This window comes from Balaenoptera musculus, chromosome 15 (assembly GCF_009873245.2).
Source record: "Balaenoptera musculus isolate JJ_BM4_2016_0621 chromosome 15, mBalMus1.pri.v3, whole genome shotgun sequence".
NCBI lineage: Eukaryota > Metazoa > Chordata > Mammalia > Artiodactyla > Balaenopteridae > Balaenoptera > Balaenoptera musculus.
In genome coordinates, this window is record NC_045799.1 from 59,001,300 (window position 1) to 59,015,386 (window position 14,087).

General features: G+C 48.4%; 1 protein-coding gene across 3 annotated transcripts in view; it reads right to left on the minus strand.

Annotated features, from left to right (window-relative positions):
• Nucleotides 1-14,087, minus strand: part of LITAF (lipopolysaccharide induced TNF factor) — a 112,668-nt gene that overhangs the window by 59,923 nt on the left and 38,658 nt on the right. Inside the window, exon 3 of one of the 3 annotated variants that reach the window (XM_036825839.1) lies at nucleotides 3,773-3,879. The exons of the other annotated variants lie outside the window; for them this stretch is intronic. The gene's annotated coding sequence lies outside the window, so the exon portion shown is untranslated. The remainder of the gene's footprint in view (nucleotides 1-3,772; nucleotides 3,880-14,087) is intronic. 3 annotated transcript variants of the gene reach the window in all.

Consider the following 14,087-nt stretch of genomic DNA (forward strand, 5'->3'; position numbering starts at 1 on the left):
GCCGGGCAGAAGTACAGGTAGCCTGGGGATCCCATTTGTGGCTGGCGTCTGAAATGGGGGGCGTCTTGTGGGACTGAGTCCTTAACCTGTGAGGTCTAATTCTAGTTAGTGTCAGAATTGAATTGCTGGACACCCAGTTGGAATGGGAGAATCAGAAGGTGTGTTTGAGGGATTCCTCTGGGCTTTGTTGCGTGGATGGGCTGAGAGCAAGATGACTGTTGCTGGTAATAGACACGGGTGATGCCCTTGCTTCCGGATGGATGGAGTATTTCTGGGGGGCTGCCCAGGGCTGAGAGCCGGTCACCACCCTGGGCTCAGAGGAAGAAGCTCCAAGGGAGCTACCAGGTGAAAGCCAGCACCCCAAGGGCCCTGCACGTCACGTGAACGACAGGTGCTTTGCTCTGTGGGTGAGAGGCTGCCAATGCAGCCCCCTTCGGGGGCAGGCCAGCAAGAGAAACAGGAGAAGTGAGCAGAGTGTAATTATAAGCACGGGGCACTCTTAGCTATATTTCACTCTCCCACTTTTGAAGGTGATATGGGCAGAGGGACGTTTCTCTTCTGTAAGAAAATCAGCAGCACAAGTAAGAAGACGTAAGGAACCAACCCTCAGCCTCCTGTCTGGGAGACAGACAACAGGGAACAGAGGGAGTGGGGCAAACTGGAAGGCAGGGCCGTCTAAAGGGTGCAGCAGGCACTGTCATCAGCGCCTATGATGCTTCTCCGTCTGTGACTTTCTACCTGAGGTTTTTCTCTTGAGCCGACTGGCAGTGCCAGGGAGCTAATACCCCGGATGCAGGCTTCTAACAAGAACAGACAGGTGCTGGCAGGAGACACCCCAGTTCCCTGGCCCCTCGGGCGGCAGACGTCCCCAGATGTCCCCAGTGGGACTGCACCCCAGCTGCCCACAGCAGTGACTGCTCGCCCACACCCAGCACCCTGCGCTAGCTCCTTCCTTCCCCGCCTCTCTCCCCATCTCCCACCAGCTCTTCCTGGGATCCCCTCCCTAATCAACTACTTGCACTAAGATCCTGGCCTCAGAGCCTGCTTCTGGGGCAACTGAAATTTAGGCAAGGGACTGAGTAAGGGACCAACTGTTCCTTATAGCTGCAGCCAGTGTTTGCTGGATGGGAAGGCAGGCCCTGTATTGCAAGACCTTCCAATGTTTTTCAAAGAGAAACCAAAATCCAGACTTTCCTATGAAACCTTTCCTATGAAACCTTCATTGCCAACTCAAATTAAACAATACAGAACAAAATAAAACAGAACAAAACAAAACATGTCTGTGAGCCGGCCCTGGCCCTCAACCTGCCAGGTCAGGGCTGTTGGTGGCGGGTGGAGGAGACACAGAAAACTGTAAGCGGGGATTTGGTCAGAGGGGCTTTTTGGCAACCCGCTCAGGCGGCCTGGGTGGGGACAGGCGGGGGAGGCCCGCGGTGGGCCGGGCAGTATGGCCTGTTTACGAGACCCCAGCTGGAAGCATCTGGAAAGCCCTGCGTGGCCGCCCGTGGGCCGGGAGTAGACCCAGAGTAAACAATCAGTCCGAATGCTTTTCTAAACACGCAGACCCTGAGCTGCCTGCAGCCTCCCCAGGCTCGCCAGGCTGGGGAGAAATCCCAGGACCCCTCTGCCTGCCTGACATCTAAGCTCAGGCCCAGGAAAAACAAACTCGGGGCGGCTGGAGTGCCCCGAGGGGGCAGTCATGAGAGAGCCACTTCTAGACCCCACGCCTGTGAACTCCTTTTTAATTCTGTGCAGATGGGGAGGCTGTCTTTACAGATTTCCATCTCCCTACAATGCCCCCTTCCTTCCTCTTGCAGAGAAAACAAAATGGGTGTCTCTCGAGATTGTTTTTGCCCTATTTCACATGGTTATTTAAAGCCATCGCTTTTCTGCTGCCTTCTCAGGATTTAAATTAAGAATACAGGGTGTCGAGTACAGGCGGGTGATGTAAAATTTGGGTTCTGTGTGTTTATTGTTCTACAACCAGCCAAACCCTTCTGTGCCTCTTCTAAATTGTTTAATACGTTCAGTAGATTTTCAGTTGGAACTATATTCCGTCAGGGGGAGGAGAAGAGAAATTCCTGAAAGTGGACCTTTAATGGGCTCCCTATGAGCCACATATTTCATATATCTTTAACTCATGCAATCCTCATCATGACCCAAATAGCTGTATAGCATTGTATGATTAAGGTATCTTTTGGTTGCAAGGGACAGAAACCCACAGCAAAGGGAATTTACATGTTTGAAAAGTTCATGGTAAGGACCTCAGACATGTCTGGATCCAGGAGCTCAAATGCTGTCATGGGAATCTCTCCATCTCTTCTCTGCTCTCCTCTGTGACTGTTTCATTCTCAGTCAGGCCCTTCTCTTATGGTTGCAAAGATGGTACCCAGCAGTTCCAAGATTCCAGTCACCAAGCGACCCTGGTGGAAAGAGAATACCTCTTTCCCAAGAGTTTTAGCAAAAGTCCCATGACTGAATTTCATTGGTCCAGCTTGGGTCATGTGCCCATCCTTTGACCAATCACTATGGTTAGGCTGATTAAGGAAAGTCCCAGAATTTAGGACTTACTCCTCCAAATGGTGTGAGTCAGTTCCATAATATTGGGTTGCCCAAAAGATGTTAAGATGTTATGGAAAAACCCGAATGAACTTTTTGACCAACCCAATACTTGTGAGAAAAATCTCATTACTTTCCTAAGTCTGATGAAATTGGGATCTGATCCCCCTTACCAGGGGGGCAGGCTTTTGCCACTCAAAAGCTTGTTTCCCCAGATAGTTCCCACAAGCTTCTCCCAGATAGCCTGGTTCCATCCCGCTATAGCCCCAGGTGTAGACAATATCTCTTACCTGTGCTGCCAAATCTTCCCTTCCTAGCCCCACCCCAGGCTCTTAGAGCTGAGTTGTGCACATGACCAAGGCTGGCCATGGTGACTGCTTCAGTAATGAGCATGTGACTTAAGCTGAGCCAAAGAGGAAATGTATTGTATGATTTCCTCTTCAATAAGAGGAAATCTCCACTAGGCTGGTGAGATGGAAGCCTGGCCTATGATGCACCATCTTTGCCAGCAGATGGTGAGAGCCCACCTAAGAATTAAGCCCCCACAAATGAAAGCAGAGTCAAGAGACAGAGACAGATTCCCAACAACCTGCCTGAGCCCCTGGATCCAGCTGTGCCTGAAGCTGTTGCACTCCTGACTTTCCAGGGACACAAAACAATACATTTTGCTTCAATGTAAGCTAATTTCAGTGGGATTCTGTTATTTGCAGCTAGATGAATCCTGACTAACGTACTAGGCTTCAAAAAAACCAAGGCCCGTTGATTCTCCACTGGCCCAAGACAAACACAGCCTTTCAGAATGCAAAGTTGGTCCTTGAGAGGGTTGGAGGGAGGGAAAATATCTCTCATTCTTTTGTGATGACTCAATGGCTAAAAGAAGCCCTGGGTCATTTCTCAAGCAGGTTATCCTGGCTGACAAACATTACTCATCCCAGCCCCAACCAACCCTGAGGTTGGTGTGGCCCCAGAGAACTTGCTATACTCTAGGCCTCCACAGATTTTCCACATTCATGTGAAAAGCCTGTCTGTGTCATTGCTCCTTTCTCCTCCAGCTCAGAATCCTGGGAGCTGGGTTTTCTAGAGCTCCAAGAAAACACCTTACAGAATGTCCAGCCAAATCAACACCCAAAAAATGCTTACAATGCACAAGAGGCCGCCGGAGATCTCGCCTCTACAGAGAACGCCCAAAGAAGCTGTTCTTGCCCCTTCTTACCGAGTGATGGGCTAGCACAGGACTTGAGATGCGAGGAGGCAGGTCAGTAGGGGCCAGATGAGGAACCTCTGGATGAGCCAAAGAGGCAAGACTCTTTCTGGAAGGACCTAGGGTGTACGGGAAGATTCTCAGTTGGGGAAATCAGACACGACTTCATCTTAGGTTAGGTTCCCAAGAGACGGAGCCCGAGATGGGGATTTGGGTGCACGTGGCTTTTTGAGGGGGAGGTTCTCAGGAGGAGGCGGTGTCATGCCCTCTGGGCTGGAGCGGAGCGTGGGTAAGGGGTGGGGGAGATGGCTGTGGTCACTGGCCGCCAACACTCAGGGCAGCTGGCACACAGCAGCCTGGTAAAGAGGATTTGGGCAGCCCCTTCCTTCCTCCTCGGGACCACACACCTGCTTTCAGGGAAGGGTTGCACCTGGTGGGGATGGGGATTCACCAGTGACGGCATAGCACAGCAGTTGAGAGCCCAGAGCCTTGGGGGCAGGCAGAGCTGGGTTCGAATCCGGGCTCTGGGACACTTCAGGCACCCATCGGGATCTGCAGAGGTGCGCAGCTCCCAGGACGAGGGCAGATGAAGCATGATCGTGTGTTAGGTGCCCCTCCATCCAGAGCCCAGCGTGTGGTGGGTGCCCCACAAGTCTCGGCTTTGTACACATCTCTGAGTGTCCCGGGCCTGAGGGCCGTGGTGGAAGTTCTGGGGTGTATGGGGGGCGCGGGGGGTCTTCCTGAGCCTTCCCGTGCCTTCCCACCACCTACAGACACTGACTGACCTTCTACGTGTGCCAGGTGTTACCAGACCCCTGGCTTTTGGGGTGTCTAAACCTTCTTTGTTGGGGATTCCTGGCTCCCCACTTTCCTTCCCACTCTCAGTCCCTCTGGGTGGAAAAGTACACTGATTGGCATGAGAATCAGGTCTGGAACACAAAACTGGAGGGGGGTGGGGTGCTTCTAACAGAGGAGCAACTCAGTAAGAGATGAAGGAGGTCTGGTCTTAGCCTTGAACCAGAATTGCTTCAAATCCTCCAATGACCCCTAAGACCCGGAGGACAAGTCCCAGCCCCTCGTAGGCCATGCTCAAGGGGGAGGCCTCGTGGGCCTCAGTGCTCACCATGGCCCCTCCTGTACCCTGGCTGCTCAGAACACCTCTCCCATCGTTCCACATGGTCCTGTCCCTTTGCATGTGCTGTTCTCTCTGCCTGGAAGGCCTTCCCCTCCTTCTCCAGGGCTACTGTCCTCCTGCTCTGGCCTCAGGCCTCCCCTGGCTCCAGGAAGCCTTCCCTGACCCCGGCTCCTGTGGGTGGGCCCCTCCTTCCCGTTCCCTTCCCACCTCCCCACCCTGTGCCATCTCCCTCCTTGTTCACTTGCCTCCCCAACAAGACAGAGCAGCCCAGAGGGCAGCCGTCAGCCTTGACTGACTTGGTGTTGGCTGTGCCAGATACAGTGTAGATGCTCAGGAAATGGGTGTGGCATGAAGGAATGAAAGCCAGTGAGTGGGGTGGGCGGTCCCCCTTGGCCAGTGACTAATCAGGTGCCGCCACAAATTGTATCCACTTATGTTGCACCAAGCAACACGCTAAGCCAGTGACACTGTCCTCTAAGCTGACTTTGACCATGGTTTGTGACAGCCAAACATTCCCAGATATACTTATCTATAATATACACCCTCCCCACCAAATTAAAATTGGCCATTGCTTTGGATGCACGGATGACAGGTACCATCCCACGAGTAGAAATAGCCATGATAATAACAACCATTGCTGCTCTGGATGTACCCAGCTCGGCTAAGCATCACCTGAGCATTTTTATTATTATTTTCCCTGTTTTACATTTGTGGAAGCTGAGGCCCAACATGGTTAAAGTTACCTGCCCACAGCAGGTGGTGGAATAGGGATTAAACAGAAAACAAATGACCAGGCTACAGTGAACTGTGCAATGCACGGGGCGGTGGTGTATCAGTTTCCTGGGGCTGCTGCAACAAATTACCACAACCTGGCTTAAAACAAGAGAAATGTATTCTCTCACAGCTCTGGAAGCCAAAAGTTTGAAATCAAGGTGTTACTGGGGTTATGCTCCATCTGGAGGCTTTAGGGGTCAATTCTTCTTGCCTCTTCCAGCTTCCAGGGCTCCAGGCACTCCTCGGCGTTCGGCGGCATCACTCCCATCTCTGCCTCCGTCTTCACATGGCCTTCCCCTCTGCGTCTCTGTGCCTCAAATTCCACCCCCTCCCCATCTCCTTTCTCTTATAAAGACACCAGTCACTGGATTTAGGGCCCATCCTAAATCCAGGATGATCTCATCTCAAGATCCCTAATTTGATGACATTTGCAAAGACCCTATTTCCAAATAAGGTCACATTTACAGGTACCGGGGTTAGGATGTGGACATATCTTTTAGGGGGTTACTATCACTGCACTACAGGTGAGCAGGAACAAACCATCAGCTGCCCCGCCTCCACGGGGCTGAGAAAGAGGAGGGGGGGGGGCTTGCCCAGGGAGAGGAGGAGACGGGCAGGCACAGAGATCAGCAGGGACAGAGAGGCCACCAGGCTTCATTCCCCACTGGAAACCCCATTTACAGAGGAGGAAGCAGCCAGGGAGGCTGCGAGGCCACGCAGGTCCCACTCAGGACAAATAGCTGTCTCTGACCCTGTGATCCCTGGAGCCTCTCTGGACCCTCTGGGCCAGCAACCTGGCGCATGGGGTCCCTTGGACCGGTCTGGGGAGGCCTCGCCAAGCCAGACCAGGCTGCTGGCCGGAATCCAGGTCCAAGGCAGACGCCGCCCAGGCCCTGCTTTTGGTTCTGCAAACGCCACCGGCCCTGCTCCCTCGAGGACGGAGAGTCCGGCCCCTGTCCGCATGACCACGCTGTGCCCTCAGCCCCCACCAGCGGTCGGAGTTTTCCATGCGCCTCCCCGACCCCCAAAAGACTGAATGCCTAGAATTCTGCAGGAATTCCCACAGCGGCCCCCGCCCCCTCTGGGTCCCCAGTGAAGGAAACAAAGGCCCTCTGCGGCCTGGGGCCGTGGGTGGGAGAGGCCCAGGGCAGTCACTGGGACTGTCATTCCTGGAGGTTTGCTCTTAGACAGGAAAGGATGGCGCCACAATGGGCCCTATAGATGTTTGCTATGATTATGATATAAACACACAGGTATGTATGAGGCTGCGTACCTACACGCAGGGACACATGTAGAGAGACATATGTAACCCCGAATAAAAACTCACATGCAAATAGATACACAGATACATGGGTACCTACGTGCACACACACCAAGAGGCACTCACACACACACACGTACACAGATACACACTCACAATATAAAACTGGATGCACGTACGCCACACGCAGGCGTGCACACAAAGTGATGCTCACACACGTACCCACGTGCATGCACACAGACACCAAGCCGCACAGGGGAACCATCCCAGCCAGCCCTCCATCTGGTTCACTTCCTTTTCAGTACTTCCCCTCCCCTCCATTGCCCAGCTGTGTATGAGACACATCTGGCCGTGGCCAGAGGCACCAGAGTCCTTCCCTGACTCTTGAGAGGCGCCTGTGTCATCTCTCAGGTTATAACATGCTGTCACACACAGGCTGGTTTCTGTCTGTCTGACCAGACACCCCACTGCTCCCTGCCCGGCCCAGAGTCTGGAATCAGGACTCTCAGCTGCACAGCCTGGGATCCTTCTCCCCGCCACCTCCCTGCACCCCCCTCTGCTGGGCCCCATTTCCCAAAGTGGGAAACGAAGCCCAGGTCCCAGCAGCCTCTGAGCCCACTCCTCTCCCCACTCCTCTCTCTGTCTCTCTCTGTCACACACACACACACACACACTCACACACACACACACACCCCCCAGGGAAAACAGATCACAAACCCAAACTGCAGCAGCTCCCTCCCACCTCCCTCATCCAGATTAAGGATCAGCGTCACCAGGGCGACACCTTTCGCCATCAGTGCCCAACCCCTGACCCTGTAGATTGAAACCTTTTGTCTGTGGGACCACAAGGGGCATTTCTGACCCAGGACTCCAGGCTTTTTACTCTCCCAAGGCCTGTGCTGTGGGCCGGCCCCCAGCATTGCCACACTGGGAAGAGTGGATTCGGGGCAGCAGCGCAAAGACCCTGGGTGTTTCTGGGAGAGGAAGCAGGAGGGCAGGGAAGAGCTAGACAGTGAGGCCATCCAGGCGGGGTCCCCGTCCTCCCTGAGCCTCAGTGTGCTCATCTGTAAAGGGGGTAAGAACAGCGCCATCTGCACTGGGCTTTGTTTGGGGCTGCCCAGGCTGCGCCCCTCCCCACGCTTGAAGAAATTTCCACCTTCATGGGTCTCAGTGGGAGAAAGCCCTGCTTCCCACTGGGGACCCTGAGGATGGCAGCCTGGTGTTTTGTCAGCCTCCTGGCAGCTAGGATGCGGGCACATGCCCCCGGCTGGGGCAATCAGTACACAGGTCCCAGAGTTGCACTAGTGCCACTAAGAAATAGGGATGGGAGCTCCACCACAGGGAGAGGGTGGCAGGGACACCCACCCCTGGGGCCAGGCCTGCAGCTGTGGGGCAGAACCTCATCTGAAGTTTCCAGGCATGAGTTTGCTGCCCGCTTTCTAGGCCGTAGTCAGCACTGGGGCTGAGTTCTCCAGTTTTCTTCCTTTTCCAAGAGATTCCTTTTGCCTTATATCAGCCGGGTCTGTTTCTGTTGCTGGCTGCCGGGTCCAGGGCTCATCACAGCCCCCTAAGACTGCTGTGGGGAGTGAGTAAAACAATCCAACGGAGGACTCAGCTCCGTCACCTGCTAGCCGGGCACCTGAGCACATCACACTCCCTCTCTGGGCCTCAGTCTCCTCAGCTGTAAGATGGGCTGATAATAGTTCTCCACCCCCTGTGACATAATAAGAAATAGACATTTGGGGCTTCCCTGGTGGCGCAGTGGTTGAGAATCTGCCTGCCAATGCAGGGGACACAGGTTTGAGCCCTGGTCTGGGAAGATCCCACATGCCGCGGAGCAACTAGGCCCGTGAGCCACAACTATTGAGCCTGCGCGTCTGGAGCCTGTGCTCCGCAACAAGAGAGGCCGCGACAGTGAGAGCCCGCACACCGCGATGAAGAGTGGCCCCCGCTCGCCGCAACTAGAGAAAGCCCACGCACAGAAACGAAGACCCAACACAGCCATAAATAGATAAATAAATAGCCAAAAAAAAAAAAAATTCCACAACGTCTTAAAAAAAAAAAAAAAAAAAAGAAATAGATATTTGGTCTCTGCCCCCAGTTCCTGACACAGAGCTCCTAAAACCCTTGTAATCTCCTGAGTGATAGGAGAGTGTTTTGTTCTAATGAGGTGGCTCTTGGTGGGCACCCGGGGTGAGGGCTGGTCACCAAAAAGACCAAACCATGATTAGAAGCTTGGAGCTTTCAGCCTCACCCCCATCCTCAGGGAAGGGAGAAGGACTGGAGACTGAGTCAATGATCCATGATGCCTACATGATGAAGCCGCGATAAAAATCCCCAAAGTACGGGGCTCGGAGAGCTTCTGGGCTGAACACATCCATGTGCTGGGAGGGTGGTGAACCCCATCTCCATGGGGACAGAAGCTCCTGTGCTCAGGACCCTTCCAGACCTTACCCTGTGTATCTCTTTATCTGGTTGTTCACCTGTATCCTTTATCATATCCTTTCTGATAAGCTGGTAAATGCAAGTGTTCCTGAGTTTTGGGAGCCATTCCACCAAATTATCAAACCTGGGCGGGGGCTGTGAGAACCTCTGACTTTGTGGGCAAGTCAGACAGAAGTAGGGGCGCTCTGGGGAGCTCCTGTGGCTGGCACCTGAAGTGCGGGCAGTCTGCGGGACTGAGCCCTAACCTGTGGTCTGATACCCAACTCCAGGTAGGTGGTGTCAGAATTGAATTGAATTATATGATACCCGGTTGGTGTCTGGAGAATTGGAGAATTGGTTGGTGTGGAGGAAAATCCCACATATTTGGTGTCAGAAGTGTTGTGAGTAGACAGCTTTCTTTTATCCTCATGGGGATGGTGTGAGGATTAAATGAGATAATGCATACAACAAGCGCTCAGGAAGAATTTGCCATGGGTAGCATTTGCCTTAATATGGTAACAGCAATGATTTATTTGGTTTTTATGAAATAAGAACTGAGTAGGGGTCCTCAAATTCAGAGAATCTGTAGATCTGGAAAGGAAAAAAATTACATTTTTGTTTTCACTAGACTGTAACTGAAATTTAGTATCTAACTTCAATTCCTGAGGTAGCAACATCCATGGACCTGTGACTTTGTCACCAACAAGAATCGCAAGTATTTTTATCTCCCATGACTGTCATATATATGACATAGCTGGCTTCTTTTGTAACCTTTGTGGGGTTTTTTTTGCATTGAAAAATACTATTCTGAATATTAAACTTAGTTATTAAAATACATGCCAAAAAATACATGCCAAAGTGTTTAAAGGGACGGGTACTGATGTTAGCAACTTATTTTGAAATTTATCAAAAAATAAAATAAAATGGCTAGATAGAGTTATAGATGGATGGAGAGATAGAGAGATGGAGGAATGGAGAGATGGAGGGATGGACGGATGGATGAAGGGATGGAGGGATGGATGGATGAAGGGATGGAGAGAGGGGTAGAGGGATGGATGGAGAGAGGGATGGAGGGATGAAGGGATGGATGGATGAATAGATGAGTAGAGGGCTGGCTGGCTGGATAGATGAAAAGATGAGTAGAGGGATGGAGGGATGAAGGATGGATAGATATAACAACATGCTATCTGGGTGTTCACTGCTGTCTTTCAACTTTTCTGTATGTTTGAACATTTTCACAATAAAATGTTGGGGGAAAGATTTCTAAAAGAGAGAAAAGGATGAAACCGAGAAAGAAAAAGACATTCAAAGCCTGAAGAAAGAAAGAAGACTCATCTTAAAGATCATCTTTATCATTGAGTCCTTATCAAAGTCAGAGTATACAGAGAAGAAAATGAACAAAAGAAGCACCAAAAGCAGATACATAATGCAGGACTTAAGTAACTATAACATTAAGGGGGAGAAATTAAGTTTTCCCTATAAAGAAAGTTCAATGTCTAGGCTGTATTGTCCATGTGATGCCCACTGGCCACCTGTGGCCACTGAGCAGTTGAAATACAACTGGTCAGATCTGAGATGTGCTGTAAAATATACACCGGATTTTGAAGACTTAGTACCAAAAAAAGAGAATGGAAAATAGCTCTGGAATATTTTAAAATATTGATTACATGTTGAAATGTTAATATTTTGGATATATCAGATTAAATAAAATATATTGTTAAAATTAATTTCCCCTGCATCTTTTTTTTTTTTTTAAATGCAGCTATAAGAAAGTTAAGATGACATATGTGGCTAAATTAGTTATATTTCTACTGGGTAAGACTGGTTTAAAGAAGTGTCCACTGTGAAAATTCTGAGTTTACCAAGCTGCATGCATTTCTCTTACACTTCTAGAATTATTCTTCTTCTTTCAGTGGTTGACCAGACATGGATATGCCAAGGGAATAATTGTTGCCCTTTGCTTACCTTTGGGGGAGTACCTGCTTTTTCCATTTTTCTTGTGGTCTGTACCTCTGGGAGATACGATGTCAACCTAGTGTTTAAGATATTTGGAAATAAAATAAAATCTTTATAAAATAAAAATATTTTTTAGGACTTCCCTGGTGGCGCAGTGGTTAAGAATCTGCCTGCCGACAGTTACAGAAAGACAGACAAGATGAAAAGGCAGAGGGCTATGTACCAGATGAAGGAACAAGAAAAAACCCCAGAAAAACAACTAAATGAAGTGGAGATAGGCAACCTTCCAGAAAAAGAATTCAGAATAATGATAGTGAAGATGACCCAGGACCTCGGAATAAGAATGGAGGCAAAGATTGAGAAGATGCAAGAAATGATTAACAAAGACCTAGAAGAATTAAAGAACAAACAGAGATGACCAATACAATAACTGAAATGAAAACTACACTAGAAGGAATCAATAGCAGAATAACTGAGGCAGAAGAACAGATAAGTGACCTGGAAGACAGAATGGTGGAATTCACTGCTGCAGAACAGAATAAAGAAAAAAGAATGAAAAGAAATGAAGACAGCCTAAGAGACCTCTGGGACAACATTAAACGCAACAACATTCGCATTATAGGGGTCCCAGAAGAAGAAGAGAGAGAGAAAGGACCAGAGAAAATATTTGAAGAGATTATAGTCGAAAACTTCCCTAACATGGGAAAGGAAATAGCCACCCAAGTCCAGGAAGCGCAGAGAGTCCCATACAGGATAAACCCAAGGAGAAACACGCCAAGACACATAGTAATCAAAGTGGCAAAAATTAAAGACAGAGAAAAATTATTGAAAGCAGCAAGGGAAAAACGACAAATAACATACAAGGGAACTCCCATAAGGTTAACAGCTGATTTCTCAGCAGAAACTCTACAAGCCAGAGGGAGTGGCATGATATACTTAAAGTGATGAAAGGGAAGAACCTACAACCAACATTACTCTACCCGGCAAGGATCTCATTTAGATTTGATGGAGAAATCAAAAGCTTTACAGACAAGCAACAGCTACGAGAATTCAGCACCACCAAACCAGCTCTACAACAAATGCTAAAGGAACTTCTCTAAGTGGGAAACACAAAAGAAGCAAAGGACCTACAAAAACAAACCCCAGACAATTAAGAAAATGGTCATAGGAACATACATATCGATAATTACCTTAAACGTGAATGGATTAAATGCCCCAACCAAAAGACATAGACTGGCTGAATGGATACAAAAACAAGACCCATATATATGCTGTCTACAAGAGACCCACTTTAGACCTAGGGACACATACAGACTGAAAGTGAGGGGATGGAAAAAGATATTCCATGCAAATGGAAATCAAAAGAAAGCTGGAGTAGCTATACTCATATCAGATAAAATAGACTTTAAAATAAAGAATGTTACAAGAGACAAGGAAGGACACTACATAATGATCAAGGGATCAATCCAAGAAGAAGATATAACAATTATAAATATATATGCACCCAACATAGGAGCACCTCAATACATAAGGCAACTGCTAACAGCTATAAAAGAGGAGATCGACAGTAACACAATAATAGTGGGGCACTTTAACACCTCACTTACACCAATGGACAGATCATCCAAAATGAAAATGAATAAGGAAACAGAAGCTTTAAATGACACAATAGACCAGTTAGATTTAATTGATATATATAGGACATTCCATCCAAAAACAGCAGATTACACGTTCTTCTCAAGTGCGCACGGAACATTCTCCAGGATAGATCACATCTTGGGTCACAAATCAAGCCTCAGTAAATTTAAGAAAATTGAAATCATATCAAGCATCTTTTCGGACCACAACGCTATGAGATTAGAAATGAATTACAGGGAAAAAAACGTAAAACAGACAAACACATGGAGGCTAAACAATACGTTACTAAATAACCAAGAGATCACTGAAGAAATCAGAGAGGAAATCAAAAAATACCTAGAGACAAATGACAATGAAAATACGACGACCCAAAACCTATGGGATGCAGCAAAAGCAGTTCTAAGAGGGAAGTTTATAGCTATACAAGCCTATCTCAAGAAACAAGAAAAATCTCAAGTAAACAATCTAACCTTACACCTAAAGAAACTAGAGAAAGAAGAACAAACAAAACCCAAAGTTAGCAGAAGGAAAGAAATCATAAAGATCAGAGCAGAAATAAATGAAATAGAAACAAAGAAAACAATAGCAAAGATCAATAAAACTAAAAGCTGGTTCTTTGAGAAGATAAACAAAATTGATACGCCATTAGCCAGACTCATCAAGAAAAAGAGGGAGAGGACTCAAATCAATAAACTCAGAAATGAAAAAGGAGAAGTTACAACAGACACCGCAGAAATACAAAGCATCCTAAGAGACTACTACAAGCAACTTTATGCCAATAAAATGGACAACCTGGAAGAAATGGACACATTTTTAGAAAGGTATAACCTTCCAAGACTGAACCAGGAAGAAACGGAAAATATGAACAGACCAATCACAAGTAATGAAATTGAAACTGTGATTAAAAATCTTCCAACAAACAAAAGTCCAGGACCAGATGGCTTCACAGGTGAATTCTATCAAACATTTAGAGAAGAGCTAACACCTATCCTTCTCAAACTCTTCCAAAAAATTGCAGAGGAAGGAACACTCCCAAACTCATTCTATGAGGCCACCATCACCCTGATACCAAAACCAGACAAAGACACTACAAAAAAAGAAAATTACAGACCAATATCACTGATGAATATAGATGCAAA